Source organism: Schistocerca gregaria, chromosome 4 (genome assembly GCF_023897955.1).
Source record: "Schistocerca gregaria isolate iqSchGreg1 chromosome 4, iqSchGreg1.2, whole genome shotgun sequence".
Classification (NCBI taxonomy): domain Eukaryota; kingdom Metazoa; phylum Arthropoda; class Insecta; order Orthoptera; family Acrididae; genus Schistocerca; species Schistocerca gregaria.
In genome coordinates this window covers 737,328,721-737,340,974 of record NC_064923.1, presented here as the reverse complement: position 1 = coordinate 737,340,974, position 12,254 = coordinate 737,328,721, and the positions used below count along the sequence as shown (strand labels likewise).

General features: G+C 45.1%; 1 protein-coding gene and 5 non-coding genes across 6 annotated transcripts in view; 2 read left to right on the top strand and 4 right to left on the bottom strand.

The window, feature by feature from the left end:
• LOC126267894 (puratrophin-1-like) overlaps positions 1-12,254 on the bottom strand; it is a 1,105,633-nt gene that overhangs the window by 48,315 nt on the left and 1,045,064 nt on the right. The window lies entirely within an intron of this gene.
• Trnas-cga (transfer RNA serine (anticodon CGA)) lies at positions 10,574-10,648 on the bottom strand. The gene has a single exon. It is a non-coding gene; the product is annotated as a tRNA-Ser (tRNA).
• Trnas-cga (transfer RNA serine (anticodon CGA)) lies at positions 10,874-10,948 on the bottom strand. The gene has a single exon. It is a non-coding gene; the product is annotated as a tRNA-Ser (tRNA).
• Positions 11,174-11,248, bottom strand: Trnas-cga (transfer RNA serine (anticodon CGA)). Its single transcript has one exon. It is a non-coding gene; the product is annotated as a tRNA-Ser (tRNA).
• Positions 11,759-11,833, top strand: Trnas-cga (transfer RNA serine (anticodon CGA)). Its single transcript has one exon. It is a non-coding gene; the product is annotated as a tRNA-Ser (tRNA).
• On the top strand, positions 12,059-12,133 carry Trnas-cga (transfer RNA serine (anticodon CGA)). The gene has a single exon. It is a non-coding gene; the product is annotated as a tRNA-Ser (tRNA).

Below are 12,254 nucleotides of genomic sequence, written 5' to 3'. Positions count from 1 at the left end.
TGGAGCATCACCTGCGACCAGCTTTGCGAAAGAAGCGGCTACACTTTCTGCGCAAACCCACCTATCATTTTGCACGAAAGTTCGCGGGTGCATACAGCGCAACCTGTGGTTGCTCTGTTCCAGGGATTCGACAGGCAGTTGAGTTCTCCATTCGCATCATCAACAGAACAGGCTCTGCTAACGGTATAGTACGCCTTCCACATCGCTGGCAACGGGTTCTACACAACGCTGGTGACTACTTTGAAGGACAGTAACAGGTGCAAACATGTAACTCTTTTGTATCGGTTGTGAATAGATAGTTGCCACTATTTAAGCCCAACCCTCGTATTAGAGACAGGGACTAGTTATAACGGAGTGGTCATACAAACTCACTAAAGGGTATATACTTATGATTGGCTGTGCTGGCAATTAAAACAATGAAATATCATTTAATTACTTGTAAAAATCCAGTGAAAGTTATGAAGTAAGTCGGATGTGCTCAGGAAATGTACCTTGAATTATAGCGCGTCGTCGAGAAGGTATGTATGGCATCGGGACAGTGCGATCGTAACTGGAGGAAAACATTCATGATGCTAAATCCACGGATGGCACGATGAGTGGTATGAGGGAGGAGGTCTGGGAGTCGCCAAATGTCGGGGACACAGCGAAGCAGGCCGCAGATGGAGCAGAAGCCGGCCTTGAAAGCACCCACTGCCACACGCCTTCGGGTCGTGCCGGTATGCCGGCGCTTTCACCGCTCACACAATCCGTGCTCTGGAGTGGTGCCTGATACCGTGGCAAGGAACGCGGATACGGGAACAGTTCGTCAACAAAGCGAGAGAACTGGAGCTGGCGGTGTGAAATGCTGTTGGACTTACCCCAACGCTGTGTCACCGATGCAACGATATCGATGAAACTCGTGGAAGGAAATGTGCTATGTTTTTCTTTTGTCGTTCGCTGACAGTGAGCCAGGCTTTACTACAGTATTATTAAAGTATCTTGGACCATCCTGAGGCGAGTGGAAGGTAGCCTTGTTGTAAGCACTTAAAACACCGGAAATGTTTCCGTACTGAAAAAAATTGGGTCTTGTTTAAGTAAAGTGCGTAGAACAAATACTTAACTTGAAAAACTCAGTGAAATATTTGCATAGTACTTCAAACAAAAGTTATGTCATCACGTTTGTCGACTTAAAAAAAGCATATGACAGTGTAGACCGAGAATCCCTTTTTAAAGTACTAGCAGAATTTGGACTAGATCAAAAGACAACAAACATCATAAAAGAAACACCCACGGAGACCAAATGCAAAGTAAAATTTATTGGAGAATTGAGCATAGAATTTGAAATAGACTAAGGAGTACGATAAGGCGATGTACTGCCCTCAGTGCTCTTCAATTGTGCTCTTGAAAAAGTTGTTAGAGAATGGAGAAAAGCAGGTGTACCAGCGCACAGACTGGAACCACGACGTAAGGGTAATAGAATTAGACTGTTTAGCATTTGCTGACGACGTGGCACTGATCGCACAAGACATTACCGATGCACAGAAACACCTAGAAGAACAGGCAGCTAAAATAGGATTACAAATTTCATTTGAAAAAACAAAATTTATGACTGACATCAAAGATGCGACCTCTGATCTCAGAATCGGTAATAACTACATCTCTCGAGTAAAAGAATGTAAATATTTAGGTGAATGGATTGCAGAAAATTGTAATGAAAAGAAATCTGTCAGATCAAGAGTCCAGAAAATGGAGATGGCGTTTCAATATACAAAAAAACATTTACAACAAAAAGAGTCTCTCGTGGAACTGCAAAATACGACACTACACAACAGTAATTAAACCCGAAGCTCTCTACGCATCTGAAACACTAAACCTTCAACACAGAACATTAAAAGAGGAATTAGAAGTGAAAGAACCTAAAATAATGAGCCAAATCCTAGGACCAAGATCTAAAGATGGTGTGCATTATCCAAAAGCCAATGCACAAATATATAAAAATATCTCCTAAATAACAGACACAATACGCATTAGAAGAATCCAATTCATGGGGTATTTAGAAAGAATGGACTCAAACAGGTTAACGCACAAAATCCATATATTTTTAAAGAACAAAACTACAAGACCGAACTGGTACAAACAGACGGAAAAAGACCTGAGAGAATTAGGGTCTCCAAATCTACATGATAGAAATGAAATCAGAAAAATCACAAACACACGGGGTTTTGAGGAAGAAGAGAGAAAAACAAACCGACATACGTGGTCTACGCAACGAAAGCTACCCCATTCGTTATTTAGAAAGGAATACTGAACGAAAAGGAAGGCCAACAAATGTTGATTACGCGTGGCCCTAAGTGATCCATCCGCGAAGAAGAAGAAGAAAGTGCGTAAATTAAAGCGTGAAAGGTGTTTTCCCTGAACCTTGTCTAGCCGTTCCACGTTCACTTTCTAAAACTTTCTTATGTTTTGATTGGCCACGTCACCTACCCTACACGTCGAGTGATGATTACACAGCCGTCTACTGTAATCGACGAGTAAATTAGCTTTAGTGAACATCCGCTAGGTTTGCTCACTCTTTCCTGCCGCGTGTACAATGGCCTTACAGCTGGAGCGCGCCTTGAAGACGATCGCTGTGTGGAAACGTTGCGTCACGTAGCGTACCGCTTAGCGGAAGAGCGCCTTCTTTTAAGGCTGAACACCTGTACAAGGCGCAGTGTGTCCTTTTGTAGCGGCTCCGGCCTGGAGGAAAGGCGGAGCCGCCCCGGGGAGTGATTAATGCCGCAGCTCTGTCCGGACGGGACCGCCTGGGAATGCCGGCCCGTGGCTCTCCAAGTCAACAACAGGGCGGAGGCGCGTCCACAAAAGACAGGTATCGTTCGGCAAGGGCCGGCGTGATTTCTTCGACAAAGCCGCCCCAGTCTAACGTAGCCCCATTCAAATTTTCCTTGCGAAGCTTGAAAGGAAAGAAAGGAGACAAAAGAAAAATAAAGCTCGTGCAGTTGAGACACAAGTGTGGCAAGCAGTTTTTCAACGTGGAATCTATATTGTGCTGTTTGAAACTTTCCCGATATAATAACTTCTTAGTGGTACATCGCGTCGAATGACTTTGCGAAAGTTGCACTATATTTGAACGAGACAGCTGCTCTCATCTTCAGGTGGTTGCTGACGTGTTGCTGCAGTGGCTCGCCAATATCTTGCTTGTTTTTTTGTTACTAAAACACTAACAATGGATACGGATCCAGTTGCAAGTAGCCTATGGGAAACATAAATTCTTTCATTTTCAATATTTCATTCAATTACTGACCGGATTTAAAAAATTATAATGCTGTCATAGTCTCCTCCTTAAGAACTATAATCTTATGTTAAAAGTTTAACATAATAAGTCAATTGTTACAGTAAGGAACTGTGTGTATGTCTTGAGCAGTATAACTCAAGGCGCGCAAATTACCAAGACTGGGTCTCGAACCCGGAACTTTGGCGGTCCATGCTCTTACTAAGTGAGCTATCCTATGGGAGAAGTAGGCAGAAGTGAAGATGGCAGGTCAGTCTGTGAGTCGTGCCTGGATAGCTCACTTGTTGTTGAGAGCATTGCCCTCCGAAGTCAAGGTTCTCGGTTCGAGCCTTTGTGCGGCACACAGTTTCAGTCAACCTGGAAGTTTGAAAAACGCGCTCATTCCGCTGCAGAAACGATTAATTCTGGGACAATTTTATTGTTCGGCCAGTTTTGTATTGATCTTCATCCTGAGAAAATAAAAGCCGTTAGCTAAATAGCACGAAAAAAATGGTTCAAATGGCTCTGAGCACTATGGGACTTAACATCTATGGTCATCAGTCCCCTAGAACTTAGAACTACTTAAACCTAACCTAAGGACATCACACAACACCCAGCCATCACGAGGCAGAGAAAATCCCTGACCCCGCGGGGAATCGAACCCGGGAATGAGAAGCGAGAACGCTACCGCACGACCACGAGATGCGGGCAAATAGCACGAATATCAAACTTCGATAGCAATTGTTATAGTACAGCTTCTAAGTTATGTTCTGACTGTCTGAGCATCCATAAGTACGACACGTAAATACACAAAGCAATGTTTTCCTTTTCAAGTATTTTTATTGTCTCTTAGTCAGCGCCTCGAGGTCTTGCGTTAGCGTTTTCGCTTCGCGCGCACGGAGTCCCGGGTTCGACTCCCGGCTCGAGATGACTGGGTGTTGTGTGTCATTCATCATCATTGACTAGCAAGTCGCCGAAGTGGAGTCAGCTAAAAAGGACTTGCAATTTCGGCGGCCGAACACCCAGCATGGGGTCTCCCGGCCAACAATACTGTACGAACATTTCATTTCATCGTCTCGTAATACAATCATGTAACAACAAAAGTACAGAAATACATTACGTGTCTGCTCAACTAGACACATTTGGTGATCGAGCAGGCCAAGGCAACATGCTGACACGCTGTAGAGCATGTCGTGTTACAACGGATGTACGTGGGCGAGCGTTATCCTGTTGGAAGACACCCCCTGGGATGCTGTTAAAAATGGTTCAAATGGCTCTGAGCACTATGGGACTTAACATCTGTGGTCATCAGTACCCTATAGCGTAGAACTACTTAACCTTAACTAACCTAGGGATATCACACACATCCATGCCCGAGGCAGGATTCGAACCTGCGACCGTAGCATTCGCGCGGTTCAGGACTGAGCGCTTAGAACCGCTCGGGTACCGCGGACGGCTGGGATACTCTACATAAAGGCAACACAACGAGTCGAATCACCAGACTGACGCTCAAATTTGCACCAGAAAAGTGCTCCTGTTGTCACACCCCGACTATAACTCCAGTTATGATAAGCTTACCTTACACGCAGACACGATGGCTGCAGGCACTCTCGCGGTCTTCTAACCAAGACATGGCTATCGCTAGCACCGAGGCAAAACCAGTTTTCGTCAGAAAACACAACAGACCTCCACCCTGTCCTCTAATGAGCTCTCGCTTGACACCACTGAAGTTGAAAAATGGCGGTGGTTTGGTGTCAGTGGAAAAGCACAATACAGGGCGTCTGGATCGGAGCTGCCTTGAAGTAACCGATCTGTAACAGTTCGTTGCGTCACTGCGGTACCAACTGCTGCTCAAATTGCTGCTGCAGATGCAATACGATGCGCCAGAGACATGCGCCGAAAACAATGGTCCCCCCTATTTGGTAGTGCCTCGTGGCCATCCATGGCCGGTTCTTCTTGCTACTGCTCACTGCTGTGACCTCCTCTGCCAGCAATCATGTACAATGGCTACATTTCTGCCAAGTCTTTCTGTAATATCGCAGAAGGAACATCCAGTTTCTCCTAGCCCTATTACACGAACTAGTTGGAACTCAGTGAGGTGTTTATAAAGGCCTCTCTGTCACGTTTAAAAGCGCTCTTGACCAGCAGCTCCTCACCAACTCCATTCTTAAAGGTAACTAACGCTTACGACTGCTACCGCGCGCATTTAAACCAAACCCTTTGTTGCCTCGTCAGAGTGGCGCTACTATCGTCAATCTTATGGGACTGGTGCGAAATCTGAATAGAATTCGTCTGTTTGATGTTGACACGCGGCTACCAACTTCCGTTTTCGTTGCAGAACTCCTTGTTGGTGTTGCAATTTTTTTCCCGTCAGTGTATATCCCGCGCTTTGCTTCGTCGAGATGCTTGAAACGAAGTACGATACCGTACGTGTGACGACACGCAGCGCGGCTCAATATTGGCCTTTTGCCCCCGCGAGGACGATAAAGTATGCATGCATGCCAAGGCCCATCGCATTTCGCCACTTCTCGCTCAACCTCGTACAGTTTCCCGCGCGCGCTGCGCAAACAGAATCCATCTCCTAGCAATCGAGAGAATTCGCAAACCCGTCTCGCAATCCTTTTGGCAGCCAGGCACCGGAATGGCTTCATCCCACGGTCTCTTGCTGCATAGCTGACGTCTCCAGCTGACCTTTGTCGTGTATATACGGCTCGGACGCAGATGCGCACATTCTGATATTTGTCTCTAGGACAACATATATTCCACGCCCTACCTGCGCTAGTCGCCACATTTACACTAATCTTTCTTCGCATTGCTCAAACACTTACAAAACGAGAGCGACGCTAAAAACCACTTTCTCTCGGAGGGAGATTTACAGAAGACCGTTTCTCATAATATCTGGCTAGTTCATATCCGTCGTGCGTTTTCTGGACAATTGCGTTAAAGTACCACGAGATGGATTTCTTTTTACCACGATTCAGCATTCGTCGACGGAGCTTTATCGGAAATAAAATAACTGAAGAAGGAACGAGCTGTCAGGGAAATTGTCTAAAGTTTATTTTTATTTTTTTTATTTTTGTTGTGGTAGAATAAATAAGGAAATTTACCGATGAATTTTCAAGATGTGTCTTCAGAACAGGGACCCATTTTTCACTGTAATGACTTTGAGGATAGCCTGGTTACATAACAAACGGAAATCTGCTGTCTCTGCTTTGAGCAGAGTCGGTCAGCATGTTTCGGAAGTGAGGTACTACCGTGGCATTGACACAACTGTCGACAGGATACGAATTTACCCAAATGTATGGCCCGCTCTTCAGTTGGCACTGTTCGAGAGAAACGATGGAGCTTTGGGCAGAAGTGTGCAGTTACGGAAAATGCTGCTTTCATTACTGCAACATAACCAAGAGTATTTCGAGAGAGGCCATTCTGGAGAGAATCGCACTGGGCGCTCAGTCAGCAGTTAATGGAGCTTTAATGGGAGAGGGATGACTGTGTCTCTGCCCACAAAAGTTCCGAGCTGAACGCAGTCCTGTGACTCATGAGAAATTAATGTCATGTTAGGCGTCTTTCGGAGATCGTCGACACTGTTGTTAGCAGCAGAAGGTACAAGCTAGAACACGTGAGCATCACCGACGATATAATTCACAACATGCCGTTCATCCCTTCAAATAAAACGAGCAGTGACTGCGACCACCTTTCGCAAAAGCATCGCGGCAGTTTTATGCTACTTCTTACTGCGATATTCAAGCGTCTTTTACACATTCGAGCGTCGGGATGACGATACAGTCCGTGGCTCAGTATCTTGGTAGTCATATTACAAAGTCTTGTAATTACTGGATTTGCTGCTAGCAAATGACTGATCTGTCCCTCTTAGCGTTTTCTGACGTAATTACCACTAGATTCCATTTACTGGCTCTACTATCTTATTAACATGTTATTATCAAAGATATTATATATTTTCGATTATTTAATTCAGCGCTTCATATGTTTTGTTTGTTATTCTTATAGCTCTATAGCATAATACTTATGTTTTTAGAAAAAATAAACGGTAATAATACTCGATTAGTGTAGGAATCTTTTCTCTATCACTAAAGATTAATTTGCGTGACTGCAATAAAATTTAGAATTTCTTTCCGACTTCGTAGCAGTAGAAGTGGAAGTTCAAATTGTATGTACAGATCCATCTAACTTACACATTCTTTAATCCTCCAACTGAATACTTATCCGGTCCATTTCATTTTGTACGCTTAATTCGTTACCAAATCTACTACCTCCGTATCAGAACATGATGTACTGATGTTCACTAACCACGAGGCAAAGAAATGTCTAGAGTTATGTAATCTTTGGAAAATCAGTAACCAACAAATCTGCGAATATCCTCCGATTAGGTGAGCCCTGTGAGCCGGAGAAAATCGTTCGGCGGACTGTCCACGGTTTATTTCGTAATTTGCTCTGCAGGCACCGAGGTGAAATTAGGTTATGATTACAATTTAGTTGCAGTACGTCTGATGCAGTGCCGCGGAAGCGAAGGGAAGCCACAGTCGCGTAATTAATTCATAATCCGTGAAATCGCGCGCGACCTCACGGTGAATGCGACAAATTTCCGGGTGATTTTTACGCCGGAAGTGTGACCCAAATAGGGTGTCACGCTGGCGTTAAATGTGGCACAAAGCCTCCACTACAAATGCAAGCGGGCGGAGAGTACATCTTACCTGCCTGTTTTAGCTCCACTCTGCAAATCCTGTTCACTCTTATTCAGCCTGGGCAAGAACTCAAAAGTTATTTCCTATCAAGTTTACACTTTTGTTTTTTTTAGACATTCGTCCAGACAACACTTCACCAACCATAATTTTTACTTCGGTTTGCAGCAATCAGAAGACGCAAATTGTCAATATTTGTCACTGCACCCCTGGCACTCACAACCAATAAAATCAGTTTTAGCAAAATTTGTTGTGATCCCTCAATATAATACTGAAGCAAAAAAAAAGTTTCATTTATATACTGTAACGTAGTTATCAGTGCACTATCGTAAAGGTAGATTATATCCCTCCACCACAAATGTATGACTAAACGTCAAAAGATAGAATGATATTAGCGCGCGACTGGTACGGTCGCAGGTTCGAGTCCTGCCTCGGCCATGGATGTGCGTGATGTTCTTAGGTTAGTTAGGTTTAAGTAGTTCAAAGTTCTAGGGGACTGATGACCACAGATGTTAAGTCCCATAGTGCTCACAGCCATTTGAACCATAGAATGATATTCTCCGTTCTCTGGCTGTAAAGTATATTAGTGTTGTGCATGTTCACTGTCGTATACATCCCATATAGAGCATAATCTTACTTTACTCGTCTTATGAAAAGTGTAGGGGAGATATTCTTAAGTGCAGATGCAGTACCACTTATCGTATAATGCAGAATATACTTGCTTCATGAATGTCAGTCAGGAGACGAAAAATACAATACTAGTCTTTATCGGACCACAATATAATTGTGCTGAAGCAGTTTGCATTATCTTCTGTCATCTCCCATTATGCAATGTCTAGTATAATTCACGTAAAAGAATACCTTATTAATGAAAAATTAATTACACTATGTCCCATTACAGATTTCTTTCCTCTCTAGGGTGTGGTATATATCCACACGTGTCGTTTCTTATCACCTCGTGGTTACAGTAATTTTGTCGAAAATATTTCGATAAATATCTTTATTTCACTGTTAACAATATTTTAGTTACACCCGACAACTTCACGAGTACCTTTGAAAGTTAATCACTCTTCAACACAACAATGCTTTTCTAGTCAGAGTGCCACAAGAAATGGTATGGGTTTGCCTTCCTGAGAAATGATTATAGGGTGACGACATGTTAAACATGTAATGGAAACCACCACGCATCTTGGAACTATTAACTGCTGAAAAAGCGATAGTCATAAACGTTAGAGAAGATATAAGCTTGTAATTTAGTAATTTACAATTTCGCAGCACTGTACACATGTAGTCATCCTCTTGTATATTAACAATTTATGATCATTACTTCTATTCTCGGTGCGGTTTTTGATGCTCTCTGGATAATCTCGTACGACGCACAGCGAGAAGACGTGTCTGAGTCACAGTAGACGGTGAACATCAAGTACATAACAGAAAATTACATATTAGTAATTATGCACTTTTTTGCATCGCCCTAGAAACTTTTATTTACGACAATGCAGCTTCTTCTGCTTTCCGATGTGTGGAAAATAAGTATTCTGAAAGCTTTCGCTGAGAAATCAAGATTAATCAAAGACTAATTCCTTGCTCGCGAGCAGATTTTTTAGGGGTTTGGAGTTACAACTGAGGAAGAGATTCATACCTAGTATCTCCCTACAATAGCATTCGGTGATCTTCTCATCACTGGCCAAGTTATCTTCACAGATGTTGCATCTTTTTCCGACGTAATTGTTCTTCGTGTTATTCAGTTCAACACATACTGTTCCAAACGTCACTTGAAACCTTTTTACGATGTCGGATGTCTGGTTTTACCGAGCTCAACCTTTGCTCCAGGTAGGACATATTTTCCATTAAAGGCCTGTTTCAAACTCTTGGCACGTTCGTAGGATGCGTTTCTTTGCACCTTTTCTAAGGCTGAATGTTCCTTGCAACTACGCTACACATGTGTAGTAGTACGTTTCTTTCCAAGACCAGATATCTTCAGCACTAGGAAAAAAATACTCAACTACAGATGAATGCAAATATTTCGTCATCATTTTCAGCATGATTATATCCGGGTGCCAGACATATCTCGCAAAGTTTTCGAGGATCCCGTTTCATTCGTATAATTGCTCGACCAGGTGTTGTCAGTGGGTTTAACGTCTCAGAGGTTCTGAGACGCATGAGTCCGGTATTGAGACGGGGCAGCCCGCGTCTACCTGTGCTCGCAGCTCTAAAGTTGGACCGGGCTCGAAGCCGTCGTACGCACGAGGCGCTGACCGTGAAAACCCGCACGCGGAAGTTTGCGGCGTCGGGTGGAAGAGAGCCAGCAGCCACGGCGCAGCGTGCGTGGGCGTGGGGAGGGAAGCTGGTGCCAGCAGCCAGCAGCCAGCAGCACGGGCCTTTCCCGGAACACCCGCGCCAGCACGTCGCCGGGTACCGCTTCTCCACCTCCCACCTGATGACTACCCGACATTTCGCATTTTCTTCCTAACTGCCCCCAAGAAGCAACGTTTAGTAGGTAAAACCTAAGGGCTAAATGTGGCGGGCTTCAGTGACGGCCCCGAGAATGGACTGTTCAGAATGAGATTTTCACTCAGCAGCGGAGTGTGCGCTGATATGAAACTTCCTGGCAGATTAAAGCTGTGTGCCCGACCGAGACTCGAACTCGGGACCTTTGCCTTTCGCGGGCAAGTGCTCTACCAACTGAGCTACCGAAGCACGACTCACGTCCGGTACTCACAGCTTTACTTCTGCCAGTATCCGTCTCCTACCTTCCAAACTTTACAGAAGCTCTTCTGCGAAACTTGCAGAACTAGCACTCCTGAAAGAAAGGATATTGCGGAGACATGGCTTAGCCACAGCCTGGGGGATGTTTCCAGAATGAGATTTTCACTCTGCAGCGGAGTGTGCGCTGATATGAAACTTCCTGGCAGATTAAAGCTGTGTGCCCGACCGAGACTCGAACTCGGGACCTTTGCCTTTCGCGGGCAAGTGCTCTACCAACTGAGCTACCGAAGCACGACTCACGTCCGGTGCTCACAGCTTTACTTCTGCCAGTATCCGTCTCCTACCTTCCAAACTTTACAGAAGCTCTTCTGCGAACCTTGCAGAACTAGCACTCATGAAAGAAAGGATATTGCGGAGACATGGCTTAGCCACAGCCTGGGGGATGTTTCCAGAATGAGATTTTCACTCTGCAGCGGAGTGTGCGCTGATATGAAACTTCCTGGCAGATTAAAGCTGTGTGCCCGACCGAGACTCGAACTCGGGACCTTTGCCTTTCGCGGGCAAGTGCTCTACCAACTGAGCTACCGAAGCACGACTCATGTCCGGTACTCACAACTTTACTTCTGCCAGTATCCGTCTCCTACCTTCCAAACTTTACAGAAGCTCTTCTGCGAACCTTGCAGAACTAGCACTCCTGAAAGAAAGGATATTGCGGAGACATGGCTTAGCCACAGCCTGGGGGATGTTTCCAGAATGAGATTTTCACTCTGCAGCGGAGTGTGCGCTGATATGAAACTTCCTGGCAGATTAAAGCTGTGTGCCCGACCGAGACTCGAACTCGGGACCTTTGCCTTTCGCGGGCAAGTGCTTTACCAACTGAGCTACCGAAGCACGACTCACTTCATATCAGCGCACACTCCGCTGCAGAGTGAAAATCTCATTCTGGAAACATCCCCCAGGCTGTGGCTAAGCCATGTCTCCGCAATATCCTTTCTTTCAGGAGTGCTAGTTCTGCAAGGTTCGCAGAAGAGCTTCTGTAAAGTTTGGAAGGTAGGAGACGGATACTGGCAGAAGTAAAGCTGTGAGTACCGGACGTGAGTCGTGCTTCGGTAGCTCAGTTGGTAGAGCACTTGCCCGCGAAAGGCAAAGGTCCCGAGTTCGAGTCTCGGTCGGGCACACAGCTTTAATCTGCCAGGAAGTTTCATATCAGCGCACACTCCGCTGCAGAGTGAAAATCTCATTCTGGAAACATCCCCCAGGCTGTGGCTAAGCCATGTCTCCGCAATATCCTTTCTTTCAGGAGTGCTAGTTCTGCAAGGTTCGCAGAAGAGCTTCTGTAAAGTTTGGAAGGTAGGAGACGGATACTGGCAGAAGTAAAGCTGTGAGTACCGGACGTGAGTCGTGCTTCGGTAGCTCAGTTGGTAGAGCACTTGCCCGCGAAAGGCAAAGGTCCCGAGTTCGAGTCTCGGTCGGGCACACAGCTTTAATCTGCCAGGAAGTTTCATATCAGCGCACACTCCGCTGCAGAGTGAAAATCTCATTCTGGAAACATCCCCCAGGCTGTGGCTAAGCCATGTCTCCGCAATATCCTTTCTTTC